At 45.2% G+C, this 13,712-nt stretch overlaps 1 long non-coding RNA gene across 1 annotated transcript; it reads right to left on the minus strand.

The window, feature by feature from the left end:
* Positions 1 to 2,336: 2,336 nt before the first annotated feature.
* Positions 2,337 to 3,995, minus strand: LOC116068275. The gene is made up of 2 exons (XR_004109522.1): positions 3,867 to 3,995; positions 2,337 to 2,505 (listed from the first exon to the last, which is right to left on the minus strand). It is a non-coding gene; the product is annotated as an uncharacterized LOC116068275 (long non-coding RNA).
* Between the last annotated feature and the right edge of the window lie 9,717 nt (positions 3,996 to 13,712).

Genomic DNA, 13,712 nt, shown 5'->3' on the forward strand with positions numbered 1-13,712 from the left:
AGGGGATAGAAAGAGGAAGGAGAGACCTCAAGTGTACAAGACATTGACAGATGGCCTCCTGCCAGTGAGAACCACCAGTCTAGACCAGTTCGTACTAAGGATGGTGGAGGTGCTGGAGAAAGAGATGCTACTGTGGGGCTGGGGAGATGACTCAGTGAGTTAATTGCTTCCCACACAAGCCTAAGGACCTGAGCATAGATTTCCAGCACTACTGAGCATGCCCAGCAAGCATAGTGACACACCTGTAATTTGGCATTCCAGAGGCAGAAAGAGGTAGGGGACCCCCAGGGCAGCTGGCTGCCCAGACTAGGCAAACCTATGAGCTCTGGGTTCCAATGAGAGAGCCAATGTCATACACAAGGAAGACAGTGATGGAGAAAGACACTCCTCTTACCCACCCATACCCACGCAATAGGAATGTGCAAGCATGCACGTGTGCACACACACACACACACACACACACACACACACACACACACACAAATGAACACAACACAAATACACAAGAGAGACACAGAAAGAGAAATTACCTCACCTAGGAAAGCAGAGACACAACAGCAAAAGCCTGGAACCAGAACAAAGTCAGGTTCTGGCACCAAGCATCTGCCTAGCACACAGTGACAGGACCAGGACAAGGGACATTAGGGTTCCTTCCCCAGCTACAGAAGGACCATAATAACTCCCACAAGGCTATAACCATGGGCAATAACAGACATATTAAGCACTTCATCTGTCCCTAAGCACTTAGGGTAATTCTGATTTTTCCATATTATAAATAACAGAATATGCATCTTCTTTTATGATGATTTGTTGATTACAGGTATAGGAGTAAGTGTGAACATGTGTGTGTGTGTGTGTGTGTGTGTGTGTGTGTGTGTGTGTGTGTGTGTGTGTTGCTTTGGGAAGGTAGAAGAGGGCATTGGATATTCAGGAGCTGGATTTGCCGGTGGTTGTAAGCCACCCCGTGTGGGTGCTGGGAACTGAAGCAAGGTCCTCTGGAAGAGCAGCCAGTACTCCTATGCACTGATCCATCTCTCCAGCCTCAAATAGCACACATACTTATAGCTCTACCTTTTGCCACATTCACTCTGGTCCAGGATAAGTTCCTGGGAGTTCAATTATTAACTAAAAAGTGGATATGTCATGAGGCTACCTGCACATTGTACTCAGGAGTAAATGTACATGTCTGCATTACGCTGACACCAGCTCATGGTATTGGGCATGTTTTCTTTCCATTTTTCTAGACAAAATAGACATTTGTTTCTTGTTGCATATTCTGTAAGTACAGGCTTTTCCTGACTCCTTATGTGGAGTTCAAATCTTTGTCTACAACTTCAAGGGGGTTTAGTCTAAGAACTAAGAGGTGTCTCCTCCAGTAGGATCCTTTCAGAGCCTTGCTGGGTCTCTCAGGTTTTCCAGTACAGTTACCAGGAACAACTCTCAGCCTTTGGCATGATCAGTTCTGGACACAAACCAGCCTAGTGGTCTTGCCAATTGCTTCTGATCCTCTCAAACAACCCACTCTAAATATCCTGCTTCTACAACATATGTCTCCCAGCCTAATTGATGCTATTTGGGGATGAAAGCTTCTGGAGCTAGAGCTTGCCCTCTACTGTGTGGGTCTAGCCTGGACCATGGAACCCTTCTTAGCTTTCAAAGGACAAGGTCAGGAAAGCTAAGGGGGAAATTATCACCAGAAAACTGGATTAGAAGAATAATTAGAACTTGATATTATGCTTGCATAATACTATGGTGTGTGGACTTTGAGAATGGATCATGTTAATCTGTAGAGTTAATGTGCATTAATCATAATGGAATAAAATCTGAGGAAGTTGAACCACATATGTAGACTTTTTGTCATCAAAGATGGGCAGCACACAACACTCTTTAAATGTTACTGGAAATCCTTCCACAACAACAACAACAACAAAAAACCCCACAGTGTAGAAGTAGAGAGAAAAGGTGATTTTATAGCAGAGAGCTGGAAAACACCTGAGTCAGGTGACTGAGTTCAGCACTGGCCATCATCAATCATTTCGATACCTCATACCCTTGTCATGGCACTAGACCTTGGGGTCTCTCTCCCCAACCACACTGTACCATGCCATCATGAGAGAAATGTCAGACCAATCTCAATCACTAGGCATTCCATAAATACTTGACTTAGCAGCTCCTCAGGATGGCCAAGGTCATGAGCAACCTGGAAAGTCTAAGGAACAACCAAAGCCGGGAGGCATCTAAAAAGACGAGCAAGTGAGCGTGTGTGTATCCAAGGATCCCAGCCTGGGAAACATCAGGCCAAACCTGTCAAAACCCAAATGGGCTGTGAAGTTGAGTTAATAAGCATGTGCCAATATTGGTTCATGAATGAAGGATACTTAGTGACAAGATATTAATTAATGACAGAGGCATCCGGATGTGGAGTGCAAGGGAGTTCCAAGCTATCTTCTGATGTTATGCCAATCCAAATGCCTTTCTTACTCTTTTAGTTGTTCAACGAAGTGCCTGGAAAAAAATAAACAGCTGAAACTAAAGAGATAAAGACTTCATTTTGGCTTATGGATTGAGGGTGGGATTCATCATGATGAGCTCCCAGAGTCAGGAGTGTACAGCAGCCCAGTCAGGAAGCAGAGTCAAGATGAATGCTTAGACTCAACTTGCTTTCTCCTTTTTATTCAGCTCTGGACCACAGCCAGAGAGATGAGACCAGACACATCTAGGGAGGACCTTTCCATCTCAATGAATGGGAGTGTCTAGAGGCTCACCTAACCCAGGTAATCCCTCACTGCTCTGCCTAGAGGCTTTGTCTCCTGGACGATTCCAGATCCTGTCAAGTTGATGACCGATGCTAACCATCACAGTATCCAAGTCAGTATCCTCCAGCCTGGTTGGGTCTTGATGCCCCTGGGAAATATCTCTATAGTGTCTCATCTCCATGATTCCTATGTGAAAACTGTAAGACTATCTCGAGATCAGGGCTCAGGGAGTAGATGAGAGTCACTGCCCTAAAATTTCTCCTGAATGCACTTGAAGATGGAAAGTAGGTGCAGCTGAGTTCTCCACCTCTCAGGCCCAGCCCTTACTGTTTGCTGTAGAACCTCTTTTCATCCTTCACCATGAACACCCATTTATCATCTAGTTGGTCTCACTGTCCCATGATCCAGTGTCTCCATGGTGAGGCAAGAGCAGTGTCAATTATTCACACTTTAGTGTAAATCACATCGTGTAACTGAGTCCTGAACTCTCTTTCCTTGAGGCAGTCATGACTACCATTACAATACAACACCATATCTATCATTGTTCCACCCCCTAATTCTGAGGAGATCAAAAATGAAATATTTGGCCAAAGAAGAATCATCTGCATCGCAACTTCTTTGCATGCCTGACTTGTCTGTTCAAAGCCCTTTAGCTACATCCAGGTCACTCATCGGTAGCTCCTATTTTACATTGGTTATAGAGCCTCACTGGAAATGGCTGGCAGACCTTTGAGCACTCATGCTAGGGTAGACTTCTGGGTAGGGCTGCTGCTGCCTTCGAGTCCTTCATTTTCCTAACTTATTCTAGTAACATCACGAGCTCACTAAAAATGCTCCATGGATACCTTTCTTCTTTCCATTGGTTTCCTACTTGGAGTGAATGGACATTTGTTAGTGTCTTCCCAGAAGAAGCCACACAATGGTATTACCCATTGCCCCCCTAGCATCCCTGGTGTCAGCCCTTTAAGTTTTATCATCCCTCCCAGCTCTCTTCACAATCAATCCGCCCCGTAACTAGTTCATCAAAGTTGACTCAGTATCTCTTTTGGATGTGCCACCTGTTTCCTGCTGGGTCCCTGAGAAACGCAGACTCCAAATGCCCTCTCTTACCTTCCTTAATGGCAGCTGGAGGAATCTACTTCCAAACTCTGGAATTCCATGGCTAGAACAACAAAGCCTCAGAGAGAGCTCTGCCAAAGCCTGGAGGCAGGTTAGGACTGATGTCCAGGAGAGGAGAGCACCAGCTGCTGAATGTGGTCAAAGGCATTGGGCAGTGTGAGGAAATAGCCACCATATTCTCTGTGAGCTCAGACCTGTGATGTCTGCTTCTGCAGTGACAGCCCCTGAAGGCATTGGTAAGTTGCACTACACCAGGGCTTTCTACCATCAAGAAATAAAGATAATTGTTCCAGTTTCATTTCTCACTGCTGTGATAAAATACGCTAACAAAAAGTGACTCAGGTGAGGGTTTATTTTAGCTCATGGTTCCAGACCACAGTCTGTCATTGCAGGGAGGTGAAGGCAGGAACTTGAAGTAGCCAGTCACATCACAGTAAAGATCAGAGAAAAACTAAATGTATTCGTGCTTAGTGCTCAGCTAGCTTCCTCTGCCCTCATGAACTCTAAACCTGAAACTAAGGGTAGGGAATGATGCCGCCCAATCTTAGGCTAGGTCTTCCCATATCAATGAATGTAGTCAAGACAATAGACATATCCTCATAGACATATCCAGGAGTCAGCCTGATTGGAACAATCCCTCCTTGCCATTTTCTTCCCTGAAGATTCTACACTGTGTCAAGTTGACAATTAAAACTATCAGTCATGATAAGAGGATAGCAAGGGGTTAGAAAACAGACATCACCTTGTCTTAAAACAAATATTTTAATAGAAAATTTGAGGTACCTGAGACCCACAGAACAGGAGATAATTGCCAGAGGAAGGAGGTTACCATGCCTAATCTCCCAAAAGAGGGAGCACATGGAGGCCATGTAGAAAAGCACCATCAGGGTCACTCAAAAGCTAGGGGATAGTAGGCCAGTGGGGCAAAGGTCTTACTGTGATTTCCACTGACTAGTCCAGATAGCTCCTGTGGGTTCTGAGGCATAGGGACCATTCCATGCCTGCTTATTGGGTGGCCACCTAGAGCACAAAAGCTTAAGTAAGGAGGCTGGTTGCTATGTGAAAGGTATGTGCTCAGCAGGCTGCTTTGTCATCCTATAGATTGGCTAGACCAACGAGGAACAGCCAATCAAAGATCAGCAAGCCCTCAGCCTTGACATGAGGCATGACAAAGCTGCCAAGATTATCTGTCAAATGTACTTGGACCCTAACTGTGAGACAGGTGTGTAGAAAGATGGGTAGAATCTGTGCAATATTTCAGAGAGAGAGGCAGAGATGCATTATAAGGAGAGACTAGAATATAGGCTTCTAAGTGTTGCTGGAAGTTCTGATGAACAGGTAAGCCCTAATTATTTGGGGGGGCGGGCGTGTGGTGGATTGAATAGGTATGGCCCATAAGGATGGCCCATAAGAAGTGGCACCATTAGGAGGTGTGGCCTTATTGGAGGAAGCATGTCATTGTGGGGGAAAACTTTGAGGTCTCCTATGCTCAAGCTATGCCCAGTGTGGGCTCGGTCTCTCCTTGCTGCCTGCAGATCAAGATAGAGAATTCTCAGCTTCTCCAGCCCCATGTCTGCCTGTATACTGCCAAGCTACCTGCCATGATGATAATGGACTGAACCTCTAAAACTGTAAGCCAGCCCCAATTAAATTATTTCCTTTATAAGAGTTGCCTTGGTCATAATATCTCTCCACAGCAATAATACCATAAGACAGGGTGGTGTGTGTGTGTGTGTGTGTGTGTGTGTGTGTGTGCAGTGCCCCTAGAGGCTAGAAGAGAAGAGTGTGTGATCCTCTTCAGCTGAAATTATGAGGATTTGATGTGGCCTCTGGGAACTGAAACTTGGGCTCTGCAAAAGCTCTTCTGCTCCCAAAGAGTTACTATAACTCTTAGTAAGCTGATCCCATCCTACCCCAAACTTAGCTTTGCCTCTTTCAATCCAACTACAACAGCTACTCTGTCTGGGGTCTTCCAACATTAACCAGCTTCAGTTAATCAGAGTATCCATCCCCTGGGCACAATGATTGACTTGTGGATGGATGTGCACAGCCACAAAGTGTATTTGCAATGGATGTTGGGGAAAGAAGTTTCCTTTATCTTCCAAAAAGACTATCAGAGGGACTACCCTTCATTCCTTAAGATGAATGAATATGATCCAGGGTCCCATGGAGACACAAAACATTGCATGGCTGAGCAAAAATCTGTGCTACTGGAATCAAGCTAGCCTGTAGCCTGATGCTCCTTTGGAACCTGACTGTCCTGAACAGTGAGTTTGTTTTATTATTTAAGTCCTAGTTGGCTTCTATATCACTTGTATCATAGGGTCATGGTGTACCCTCTACCCAACCTTCAAATATCAGTTCCAAATGTCCTCTATCAGGCTTTCCCCAGTTCCCTCTCTCCTTCTTACTTCAACACTCCTTCATATGACTCTCCTCCTGAGTATGGATACCAGCACTCATGTGGATCACGACCATTTATAGCTCTAGCTGCAAGGAATCCATGAACCTCTTCTGGCCTCCTTGGTACCTACACTTCCATGTGCACATTCCCACACACAGACATAGTTTTAAAAGATAAAAATAAATATTTAAAATACTTGTCCATTTTCTCCTGGTACTTCCAACTTGTGGTTTGAACTCTCTAAGACTTTTATAAGGATGTCCTTTACAACATAACCACCTTTCCTCATCACTGTTGAAGATCTACTGTGTGTGTCTCTCCTTCTCTACCACTTTTACCAGGAAGCCTTGTGACTATGAAGTCAGAGGTGATGAAGTAAAGATAAAGGGAGAGTGTCCCAGCCTCCCAGCTTGCTTATACCTCCATTTGACTAGCGTCATGTGGGCTGGACACCCTACTCATGCAATGTCTTCATCTGGGAAATGACAGTTGGAGTGAGATGTATTCCTTCAAGAATACTCATGTTCTTTGAGACCTTGGGGCCCTTAGTGGATTCCAGGGCCTCTACAGATACAAAAACATTGACACATGGGGTAATACCATCCACTGTCTCCGCTCAATTTCAACAATAGTTTATTGCTTAAAAGAATAGTAAAATCTATTAGAGGGAAGGGTGTGTAGATGGTTTTATACTAATCCACAAGGCTGTCTTCTTAAAGATTGAGGAACAAGGCAGAGTTACTCTTTATGCAGTGTAACTTCCTTATCTTTACCAACTTGTGTCTAAAATATAAATGTGAGTTATATGTGCCACTGATGGCCAAAGCTTGGAAGAGGGCTCACAATTCTGCATCTTCTCCTTCATTTATTTCTGATACAAAGATCCTGAAAACACGTCAACATTCTGCAAGACCCCAGTGTGCCAAGGCCCTCCACCCCATACCTTGTCAATGGGTCTTTGTGACACCACAGGACTGAGGAAGTTTTAGGTTAAGCCACTGTGATCTGGCTGTTATCTGTTACTATAGCAACACCTGTCTTGATTGATGCTAGGCCTTTTCCTCGATTACAGATGAGAAAACCGGGCCTCCTGGGTGCTCAGTAAATTGACTAACTTCACGTAGTGACTAAGCAATAGGCACAGTCAAGAGATAAACTCAGCCCATGTAGAATCACCACTGGTGAGAGTCAGACTGGCTCCCCTCAGCTCCAGAGTCAACTGTGAATGTCTCAGTCCAAGCTCACACTCAGTGAATTCATACAGAGAATTTCAGTAGGCTGTGATCATGAGAATATACAATTCAACACTTTCCTTTTTCTGTTGTTGAGCCAGTTTAACACAGTGCTACTTATCAGACCCTGATGATTCCAAATGGTCAAGCTGAGTCCTGACCATCCGATTATGTACCCCTCCCAGTTTCGTGGCCTCCTTTTCTAACTCACTGAGTCCAATCAGCACTGCCTTCATACTCACAAGTAAAGAGCCATGCACACTGGAGTGTTGACAGCCTACCAGGGACCACATCCCAGATGACCTCCCCTCTCCCAGCATGCAGCAGCTCTTCATTTTTGTCAATGGACACAGCACCAAACCAGCTTCTAAATATTTACTTCTATATCAATAAATTTATGCAGCTTACAACCCATCAGAGAAATTTCTTTTTACAACTGACGTGTGTCAGAACATGATCTATGAATGGAGCTGTGCAGGGAGATATCTGAGACATCGTGAGGAAAGTCCAAGTAAACAAGACAAGAGTCTTGTAACCTTTGCCCCTCCATACCATGACTGTTCTTGGAATGTGCTTCCCTGCCCCTGCCAGGGTGTAGCAGACAGGAGTGACTTCACTTCAGATTATTTGTTACAGCTGGCTATTGTTATCTATTTACGTGCCTCTAGGAAACAAACATGATTTGGCTACGTGCGGTTTGCCCTGGGGACTGCACCCTTTCTCAGGTGACTCTTTTTTAACCCTCAGAGTATGTGTTGTCTGGTGCTCTAAATAAAGTTGATTATTGTATGAGACTTTAATCTACCTCATTTTGAGGCCCCATTCTCCCAGGTTCCTGCTGCCAACTAGAGCAAACAGATGTGGTTAATAACAGACACTCCCAGCTGGTGAGAGAGGAGAGAACAAGCCAGGGTGGCCACCTCTGCCCCACTCAAGACATCTATATCATATGCCTTCCCCATAAGACTCAGGGAGTCACAGAAGTGAGAGAAGGGAGATCATAAAAGCCAGAGGTTGCAAGGAACTGCTGAGAAATGGCGTTTTTGTGACAAGACGGAACCATTGCACACATGAAGTCTCGACACCTGTGGCTGGATAACCAAGCCACTCTGCCAAGAGACCAATACTAACAGAGAAATAACAGGGTTATTGACGGAATCATAACAGAGATACTGGGTCCCTGTTGTTTCTTGAGAGAATGCTGTAAACGACCGTCTAAAAGAAAATGTTGCAAAGTAAGAGGAAGGAAAACACTCACTATGTGTGCTGCAGCAGGGGGATTTCCAGTAAGAAGTCTTTAATCTCTGCAACAAACATTTTGCTAGGTCTGCATAATACATGGGCCACAAGAACATCCCCAGGACAGCTGAAATTCAGGGCAGAGGATCAAGTTGACAAGACTGGTTCTGAGAATAAAACAAGCAGGGGGGGGGGGGTGGTGGAGAATTGCCTACCAAACCTGGCCTGCATATCCCTGTGATTCCCCTGCAGCAGGTGATGTCCAGCCCCATCCATCACCCTGGCTTAGGATGCCATGGTCCAGTTTCCCCTGGGTGACTTTGAAACCTTAAACCACAGGACAGTTTCACCTATCCAAACTACTGGACTCATGAAGGGTGAGTTTGTAAGTAATACACCACACACACTGTGGTGTTTCCAATATTCTGGGCTCAGGAAGTGGCACTATTAGGAGATGTTGTCACTGTGGGGGTGGGCTCTGAGACGCTCCTCCTAGCTGCCTGAGGACAGTCTGCTCCTGGCTTCCTTTGGATGAAGATGGAGAACTCTCAGCTCCTCCAGTGCCATGCCTGCCTGAATACTGCTATGCTTCCTGCCATGATGATAGTGGACAGAACCTCTGAAACTGTAAGACAACCTCAACTAAATATTCTTTATAAGAGTTGCTGTGGTCATAGTGTTTCTTCACAACAATGGAAACCCTAGCTAGGACAGAATTTGGTACCAGGGACTGGGGTGCTACTGTGAAAGGCCTGACCATCCTTTTCTTTGAAGTAATGACTTTGAAAACCAGTGGACTGCTTTAAGTAGGGCTTAATGGGCCATGCCATTAGAAGCACGGAAGACAATGTTCCTGGGTGTGTTTTGAACTGTGGGGACCTGGCTCAGGTTCCAGGGGAGATGACTTTTAGTTTGGGGCCTACAGGCTGTTTCTTAGGAAATTTTGGTGAAGACTGTGGCTGCTTTTCTGCCTTTGTGCAATGAGTCTGACTGAGGTGAAGGTGAAGAGATTTAGATTAATTGCTTTGACAAAAGAAGTCTCAAAACAGCCTGATATAATTTCTTGTGTGTGGTTACTAAAGTTCACTCTTACGAAGAACATTTTAATGAAGCAGCAAGCATAGAAAGGAAAAAATACAAAATGTATGGTTCAAAGAATAAAGGGCACCAGGAAGTGGAATGAAGCTAAATCCTGTGTTCAAGGATATTAAATGGAATACAGGGAATGGTGACCTTGGGACAAGATCCCACCCAGCTAACTTTATGTTTCTCCAGTTGAAGAAGGGGTAGTAGTTATATCTGACGATTATTACGGCTGGTTATGAGGCTTGGCACCATTTTGTTTTCATTTGGACTTTTAATCTGAAATGAAGTACAATTCAAAAATGGAGGGCACACCCGTGATCCAGATCTGGAGACTGGAAGGCACAGGTTTTTGATTCAGATCTAGAGAAGTCATGGCCATGAATAGCTTAGGCCCAGGCTTGGAGATACACACTTTTAATCCCAGGAAACAGAGGCAAGCAGATCTCTGAGTTCAAGGCCAGCCTGGGATAGAGCAAGTTCCAAGTAGAGAAAAACTTAGGTCCAGGCATGGTGGTTTAACTCTTTTAATCCCAGAACTCAGGAGACAAGCATGTAATTTCTGAGTTCAAGATCAGTCTATAGAGCAAGTTCCAGAACAGCCAAGTTTAGGCAGTAAAGGAGTTGAGGAAGCTGGTGATAATATAATAAAACAAGGTATAATGTTCCAGCCCCAGCAAGCAGCAGAACTTGCCAGCTTTGGCCATATGGCTCTGCTTTTAGTATAGAAGATTACTGGGACAATTGATGCTGGTTAGCTGGAGCTAAGAAATTAGTGGTGAGCCGGGCAATGGTGGTGCACGCCTTTAATCCCAGCACTTGGGAGGCAGAGGCAGGTGGATTTCTGAGTTCGAGGCCAGCCTGGTCTACAGAGTGAGTTCCAGGACAGCCAGGGCTATACAGAAAAACCCCGTCTCAAAAAAACAAAAAACAAAAAACAAAAAACAAAAAATTAGTGGTTATTAAGAAGAGACTAGCATCACTGAGGTGAAACCTTCTGCGAAGTGTGCTCTGAAAGCACAAAGAAGCTGTGTTTCAGAGACAACTAAGGTTGTATCTCATGCTATTAGCTGGACTTGGTAATGTGTAAGAGTAACCCAGGTGGTACTGGCTTAAAGGTATGAAGGGGGTCATGGGGAGCAGCTGAGGCCTGGTACTGTGAGAAGCCAGGGAAGGCCTTTAGTGAAAGTACAGCCTTAGTTGTAGTTGATGACCCAGGGCTGAAGAGTCATGCAAAGAAGTTAAGGCTTGGCACCATAGAAAAGAGCCTATGAGAGACTATTGGTGAAGCCTAGTTGTCCCAGAAGACCCCACTGTATTGGCTATGTCAGTACCATGGTATGATCACCAAGAACAGCAGCAGTAATGAAGTGGAGTCAACCAGAGTGCTACAGAGGGCAGATCTAGAGAAGTGACCTAAGCCCTTTTGAGAAGCCCAGAAGATTGTGTGTGGAACTAGAAGCTGTAAAGTTGAAGTTGCCTTGGATACCTCAAAGTGTTAGAGATGCCAGAGTCATGGGATACCTGCTGAGGAAAGCTGCTAACAGGGAGAAAGAGAAAGAAGTTTGTTGCAGTCAACAAAGATAAGGAGCTGGAGATCTGAAGACCGCTTTGACATCAGACATGGAGATGCTGAGTTCGGAATTTGCCCAGCTGGCTTTTGGTCTTCCTCACCATGATGCTTTGGAATGATAATATAAAGCCTGCATGATGTTGGAGATATGTGATCTGCTTTTTTATTTTGATTTTATAGGGTATTACAGTGTAGAGATTACATGAATCTAAGAAGAGACTTTGAACTTTGGACTTTTAACATTGTTGAGACTGTTATAGACTATGGGACTTTTGCAGTTAGACTAAATGTATTTTGCATTATGATATGGCCCCCATAGATGCACGTGTTTGAACTTGTCTATGGGGAGCAGGGATTGGAATGTGGTGGTTGGGATATGCATAGCCCAGAAAGTGGCACTACTAGGAGGTATGGCCTTGTTGGAGGAAGTGTGTCACTGTGGAGGTGGGCTTGGAGAGCTTCCCCCTAGCTGCCTGAGGAGAGTCACCCCCTGGCTCCCCTGGATAAAGATGGAGAGCTCTCAGCTCCTCCTGCACCATGCCTGCCTGCATGCTGCCATGCTTCCTGCCATGATGATAATGGACTGAACCATCCGAATCTGTAAGCCAGCCCCAGTTAAATGTCCTTTAGAAGAGGTCCCTTGGTTGTGGTGTCTCTTCATAGCAATGGAACCCTAACTAAGACACATAAGCAGTCACTTTGGGCAGCCCACTTTGGCTGTCTAAACCTACTTTGATCTTCTGTCAAGTGGAATATGCATAGTATATAATTCATGGGTTATGGCTCCAGGAACACACTAAGAGCCTCGCATGTGGTGGTTCAACTATTCGTTACCAGAAGGAATGAGAATTATGGACTCAAACAGGGCCCAGCACATTCTGAGAGCTTTGTTTAAACCAGTCTCTGAGGTCAGCCAGCTTAGCCTACTTGCCAAGTTTCAGGCCAGAGAGAGACGTTGCCTAAAAACAGCAATGGTGGTGAAGAGTATCTAAAAAGAATACCTGGGATTGCCCTCTGGCCTCTACATACATGTGCACACATATATACATGCACTTGCATTTATGAACACAGGCCTATGCCCACGTTTATATGCACACACACACACACTAAACTCAACCAATGAACCAACAAAATGGCACCTTTAATCTTTACAGCAAGCTTAGCGGGTGGGTGCTTCTGTCTTCCTTTTCAAGATGAGGACAGGACAGAGGAAAACTCTTTGCCCAAAGTCATTAGCTCAGCAACAAGCCATTTACAAACACTGTCTGTGCCCATTCTATACACTTGGAGAGAAAATGGTTACCACTCCCACTGTAAAGATGAAGAGTCTGAGGTGCCAGCAGTTCAGTGAGGCAGCCAAGGACACCAAGAAGACAAGCATCAAAGCGAAGAGTCAGCCTTAGCTAGGCCTGTGCACCCCTCCAGCCTTCCTGCCTATAAATGAAAGCAGCCGCCCTTAGGAAAGCTAATCAACAGTGATTTGTTTATTAAGAGTATTCGAGGCACTAGACTAAGAGCTCAGCAGGCATCCTCTTACCTAACTGTCATGGCAAATGCTTGTCCCCACTTGACAAACTAGGAAACTGAGGCACAGAAAAGATCACAGATGACCAAGGTCACAAGTAGAAGCTGGCCCAGCTGGGGAGCAGACTCGGTCAGTTCCCATAAGCTCGGAAGAGCTCAGATCAGCTCTACGGTGAGCTATGGGGTTTGCTTGACAAGTATCTTTGACCTGCTAGGAAAACCCCGGCCTCCTATTCCATTGACCAATATTGCAGTATTTTGCTGAGAGGTCATGGTGGGCTGCTCAAGAACAGAAGGGAAAGGGAATAGTTAGGGAAGAAGCAAAGCTAAATGTGATAGACAGGTGGCCGGGCCAGTAGTCAGCAGGCTGGGCCAGACCTCCACCTTAAGTGCCACCCCTCCCACATCCATGTAGAGGGAGTCGTCAGAACCCCCCTGAACATGTCCAGTGGGTTATTAGATTAACAAAGCAGATGTGAAGGAAGACCATTCTATCTCCTTGGAGATGCAGACTCTTTGCATCCATGCCTATGTTCCCTTGCAGGGAGGGACCTGGGCTGCAGGCTCAGAGATGGAGAGGTCCTCTTTGGCTTTCTCAGATAGGAAGATTAAAGCAAAACCTTCTGCAATGACAAAGGTCGCATGCTTCTGGAAGGTTAACAGACTAAGTAGGCCTAACACAGTTGAGGTTTGCCTGGATAGGAGTTTGGGGGAGCATTTCTTCCATTCCTATCACCCTACAAGGTAGGTTCAGGATGACCCAAAAGCAGGCACACATCCAA

The sequence above is a fragment of the Mastomys coucha genome, unplaced genomic scaffold (genome assembly GCF_008632895.1).
Source record: "Mastomys coucha isolate ucsf_1 unplaced genomic scaffold, UCSF_Mcou_1 pScaffold22, whole genome shotgun sequence".
NCBI lineage: Eukaryota > Metazoa > Chordata > Mammalia > Rodentia > Muridae > Mastomys > Mastomys coucha.